Genomic DNA, 6,000 nt, shown 5'->3' with positions numbered 1-6,000 from the left:
GGCGTCGTTTGTGCTACAGTATTTCCCCCTACCAGCATGCAACAAGCTTGAAATTACTCATACTCACCACTCACATAGTAGAGATCACGGCTGCACCATCCACAGGGGAGAGAGAGAGAGAGAGAGAGAGAGAGAGAGAGAGAGAGAGAGAGAGAGAGAGGGGATCCACCGTCACTTCTGCTTGCGGCCATCTGTGAAAACGAGGTACAAATTTTATGCAGTTACTCATTTGCTGTGTTTGTGTCCACTCTTTTTTAATTACGTTCCTAACTCGTGAACTGTTGTTGTTGTGTCAGTGTGCTTCTGTGTCTCGAAGCTCAAAGGGATCTGGTTTACTTGTAGGGAAGGAGGGAAGGGAGGCAAGAAAGGAGGGAGGAAGCGGAGGAAGGAAGGCAGGAATTGAGGAAGGAAGGAAGGAAGGAAGGAAGAAATGAAGGGAATGAATGAATGAAGGAAGGAAAGAAGGAAGGCAAGAATGAATGAATGAATGAAGGAAGGAAGGAAGGAAGGAAGCAGAAAATCAGTAGCTACTTAACTTGAGAAAAGAAAAAAGAAGGAAAGAAAAAAAAAATCAGTAGACGAATTACATTACTTGGAAAGAAAGAAAGACAGGAAACAAGAAAGCAAAGAAGGAAGGAAAACGAGAAAAAAGAAACCAAATATAAAAAAAAAGATAAAGTATAATCAATATCTAAATCATTTCACCACATAAAAACATATTCCTTCCAGTTGCAGTCACTTTACCTCCTCCCTCCTCCCTCCTTCCTTCACCCTCCCTCCTTCACCCACCCTCCCTGCCTCTCCATCCCTTCGTACCAATATAGAAATCCAAGCGAAGAAGTCTGGGTAGGCGAGGCGGGCACAAAGCGACGGCTGATGAGGCTGGCGAGACGCGACAGGAAGGCGGTGAGGGAAAGGAGGACAGAGTGAAATTTGACACGTCAGGCACACTGAACCTGCGCGGAAAATGAGAGTAAGGAAATCACGAGTAAGCAGGAAGGGAAAGCACAATAGAAGATAATGAGGGAAGAAATGATGGTGATGGAAAATGAGGTTATTTATATCAGTGTTAGTATTATCATCATTATTAGTAGTAGTTATTGTAGTAGTAGTGAGGAAACCACGACCAAGCAGAAAGGGTAAGTACAATAGAAAAATGATGAGGGAAAGGAATGATGGTGATGGAAAGTGAGGTTATTAGTCGTATTAGTATTAGTATTATCAGTAGTAGTAGTAGTAGTAGTAGTAGTAGTAGTAGTAGTAGTAGTAGTAGTAGTTGTTGTTGTTGTAGTAGTTTAAGTAGTAGTAGAAATAAATCACGTTTTTTTTCCTCTCTCTCACACACTCAGGTGTTCTGCTAAAGGTCACGTCTACAAAGGTTATTTTCAAAGTATTATTTTTTTTTTTCTGATGACTTTCCTCGCTGTGTACGTACGAGAGCACGCAAAACAAGCCGCAGTTTTATCTGGAAGTTGAGGAATGAGTTCGTTACGGAAATATTAATTACGAACTTCGAACAATACCACCACCACCACCACCACCACCAGAAAACATCACCACCACCACTACCACCACCACAAACAACAACAACAACAACAACAGTCTCTCCCCCTACGCACATAAAAACCACGAACACATTTTATGCAAATTGACACGCAAACACTTTCATCGCGAAGGCAGCGGCGTGGACCTGTTTCCATTTTCTTTCACTATTCTTTTTTTTTTCACAGAGAGGAAGCATTTACGCTGTGCTTGGTGCTGGAGGGACCGAACGTGTGTAAGTATATGAATATAATAATGTTTAGTTCTTTTCTCACTACTACTACTACTCCTACTACTACTACTACTATTACTACTACTGCTACTACTACTACTGCTACTACTAATACTGCTTTGTTGTTCTCTCGCCACGCATTAGAGGCGCGAAGCCATGCACTCTGCGACACATTGCTGCATTGTCCCGGCGCCAGAGTCGTAAGCGTTAACGAAAAACTGCACCCAAAAGGCACAGCGTCAGGAAAGTATGTTATATTTATTTTACTCGGTGTTCCCAAGGTGGGTTCTCTTCTCCCCAGGTGAATATCCCTCCAAGAACACTGCATGCCCGAAATTTTGCCTCATATGATAAGTTATGTTAGAGTAAGGCAAGTTATGATAAGTTAGATTAGCTTAGTGGCATCCCAGTCTCCTTCACGGGGCTATTTATTGCATCGAAAAGTTATAGGTGGAACGTTGCACAGAATCAGAATCAGTGGAGTGTTGGGCAGGATCGAATATTTTATAAGTGCTGGTATGAAGAGGACTGAACCCTTGAACTCTTTATTACTAGTGTTATGGTGGGGTTCGTGACATCGTCTCATTCACGGGTTACTTATTGCATTAAAAAGTTGGCGACTGTGCGAGTGAAAACCACAACGCCACGTATTTAATAAAGTTTTAGGCTTTACATGATTTATTATTCATTTGCTTATGAGAGAAAGTTAAGCCGAAATTCATCAAAATTCATATTCACTCAGCGCACGAAGGTTTTGTTAAATTATATCGTGGTAATTCGGTCTACGGATATTATAGTAGTAGTAGTAGTAGTAGTAGTAGTGGTAGCAGTAGTAGTAGTAGTGGGAGGAGGAGGAGGAGGAGGAGGAGGAGGATTAGGAGGAGAAAAAGAAGAAGAAAGAAGGGAAGGAGGAAGGAAAGTAGTAGTAGTAGTAGTAGTAGTAGTAGTAGTAGTAGTAGTAGTAGTAGTAGTAGTAGTAGTAAAAAGACTGAAACACTGATTACTTTTAGTTTCGTGAGTTTTAATGTGTTTTCCTTTCTTGTTATGCACAGGTGAGGCGAGGGAGACAAACACACACACACACACACACACACACACACACACACACACACACACACACACACACACACATTACTTTTGACCGAATGTAAGTAGTTTTTTTTTTTTTTCTCTCTCAAGTTGACGCCATGCAAAAAGTGAATGACACGAGAGGGAGTGAAAAAAAAAAAAAGAAGAAAAGAAAAAAAATGTAAAGGCATGGAATCGTTGCAGCCAAAGTGGTCTTCAGCATTTGTGTCGCTATTACTGTTTATTTTCTTTTCTTTCTTTTCTTGTTTATTTATTTATTAATTTACTGACTTATTTGTTTATTTACCTTTTATGTGTTTATTTTCATTTAATTTTGTTTATTTATTGATTTATTTTACTTATTTATTCACTTTTTTTCATTTATATACCATTTTTTTTCTTTCTGCTACATCTCTTCATACCGAAACGCGATCTTCATATCCACGAATCAGCTCTCCGCAGAACTCTGGGAAAATACAACAGTTTAGCACCTGAGAACGTGTCATTGCATTGCTACTTCAGCTGATTTGTGAGATGCGGCACAGTCATAACAGTGAGAATACCTGTCCGTGAAACGCTTGGCCGGTACGTTATTCCCGAGCGCTCCTGTACATGAGAGAGTTATGAAACTATCCCTGCTTAACAATGAAATTATCCTTGATTGCTTAAAAAACTGCTAATTAGTCCGCGCTCAGCATCAAACCCAACTTTTCTGATTCTAACCTGGACACTTTCCTGTGTAATATCCCTCAGCAGTGGCGGTGTGCGGGGCGCCTCCCTGGTGACCTCTAGCGGTGGGAGGCGAGCTGGTTAATGGTGTCTGGGCTGCCTGGGTTGATTGCACAGAACAAGAGTCTTTCCCGCTGCCAGTATCTGCTGCCAGACACATTTCGCGGCCACCATGAGACTAGTTATCCTCGCCAGCTTCCCTTAAGGGCACGCGGGACAACCATCACCTGTGGAGGCTGTGGTGTCCTGCACGAGACAATGGGCCATATTCTGAAACACTTCTGCGCCGCACCTTCACTACATTTAAAAGACTCTACGTAGTTGAAGTTACACGGGTTTTTAAGGTTGTTTTTTACGCTTCAAGTGAAAGATTAACAAGATTTCTATATTATTAACAGAAGAATCACTCTTGAAAAGCAGATCGAACATCTCTCTAGCCTTTGAAAATAGTCTTGATAAGAGGGCAGGATTTATAGAACACGAGACAATAGCCAGGAGTGAATGGCCCGCCACCTGGTGAGGGGCCGAGGAAGCGGAGATGAGTGACACTTAACCCTCTCACTGCCTATGACGCAATAACGATTTTTCTTCATTTGAGTAACCATAGACGATTCAACGGTACAAAAACTACAGCTACTGAACAGTTTCAACTATTCCATTTTCCCTTTTTTTGTATGTAACAGGGGCACATGTGTAGGGCAACTAAAAGACGGGAAAAAAAGCCCCACTGAGGTGCCAGTCCCTATGGAAAGGTCAAAAGAATCATTACGTTCAGTATTAGCATAAAATAGTATAAGTTACTTTTTTATGTAAGAAGAGCGCTTGCTAATGGCAATAAAAAGTTCGAAAAGACCCACTTGAGTGCCAGTCCCCACACCAAGGCCAAAAGAATAATCGAAAATTGGAGGAAATGTGTCTTGAAACCTCCCTCTTGAAAGAGTTCAAGTCATAGGAAGGAAGAAATACAGACGCAGGTAGGAAATGTAGACACAACAGCTAGCACTAAACATACATAATTCTTTATGAAACACACCTAACCGCATATCACCCCTATCCTCATTTAATCTTCTTTAAAAGCTCCCTATTCACTCAACAATATTGGAGAGGCAACCAAGAACTATATAACATTTTGGGTTATTATTTACTGGCTGGGAAACACGACAACACTCGTTAGCTTGTTCAAGTAACAAACAAAACGGAATCTAATCAACAAGTGAAGCCAACTAATGAATAAATTGTACGTGAAAAAAAAAAGACCTGAGCAACATCAAAGAAATAAAACATGAAATATTAAAAATCCTATGAATACTAAATAAGACGAAAAAATAAATTAAAAAAAAACTTAAATGTACGAATTAAACTTGATTACACATTCATCTATTCAACCCGCTCTCTTAATATGCATTCATTCCAAACGCTGAGGGAAAACAAGAACACGGCTGATAAATAAATTGATGCACAACAGAATAATACCAAACGACATGGAAAAACGGAGATCGACTTTCACAGCCAGGCAACAACCATGAAGCAAACACTCGAGTAACCTGGATTAATACAAGCCCAGAGTTCAATCTTTGGCGTACGAGTAACAACATTCACCTACGCGCTGTCCATTTAGCAGCAGACTTCCCTGGGCGGCCACACGTCAAGGGGAGCACGCCGGGGCAGCAGCGCGGGTCTCCTACACTGCCATTCCGCCTCCAATACAGGTGTAAAAGTACATAACCTACAAGCGCGCGGGAGGAGAGGCAGGGAACAAATACCGGGATATTGTGAAGGGGTGGAGAGAGCGTTCATTTTTTGACACAACCTCCCCAACATTTCCAGATGCTTGTTTCTCCCATAAAGGACTGTTTCCAAAGGCCACAGAGATGATTAATCGGGTTCTTGTGGACGGTTTGCCTGCTGGTGTCTCAGAATTTTGTTAAACTATGAGAAGAATCGTGTAAACACCCTTGAAGATTCCAGTAACCTCCACTTCTGTTTGTTGAAAGTACACGAGGACAAGACGCAGATATGTTTGAGAGTGCGTTCCCTGTTTTCAGTTTCTGGTTGTATGATTTAGTGAGACAATATCTTATCTTGCCAATGAATGGGTGGCGTCGAAGGGAGCACCCACCATTAACAATTAAATGATACCAGCTGCTCCTCTTAGCTTTACTTCATACCAGCCGGGTTAAACTTCTCATCTCATTCCTAAATCTTGTTTCTATTCAATACCAGACGAATTGAACCTATCATCTCATTCCTCCGTCTAGTTTCTGTTCCATTCTAAGAGTTAAACTTCCTATTTCATTCCTCAGTCAAGTTCTCTATTCAAAATTAACCGAGCTAAAACTTCGTATCTCATTCCCTTCCTCCTCTATTCAATACCAACTAAGCTCAAACTTTTCTCATTCTTCCGTCTAGTTCTCTATTCAACACCAGCA

The sequence above is a fragment of the Scylla paramamosain genome, chromosome 18, assembly GCF_035594125.1.
Source record: "Scylla paramamosain isolate STU-SP2022 chromosome 18, ASM3559412v1, whole genome shotgun sequence".
Taxonomy (NCBI): Eukaryota; Metazoa; Arthropoda; class Malacostraca; order Decapoda; family Portunidae; genus Scylla; species Scylla paramamosain.
This window is presented reverse-complemented; position numbering follows the sequence as displayed.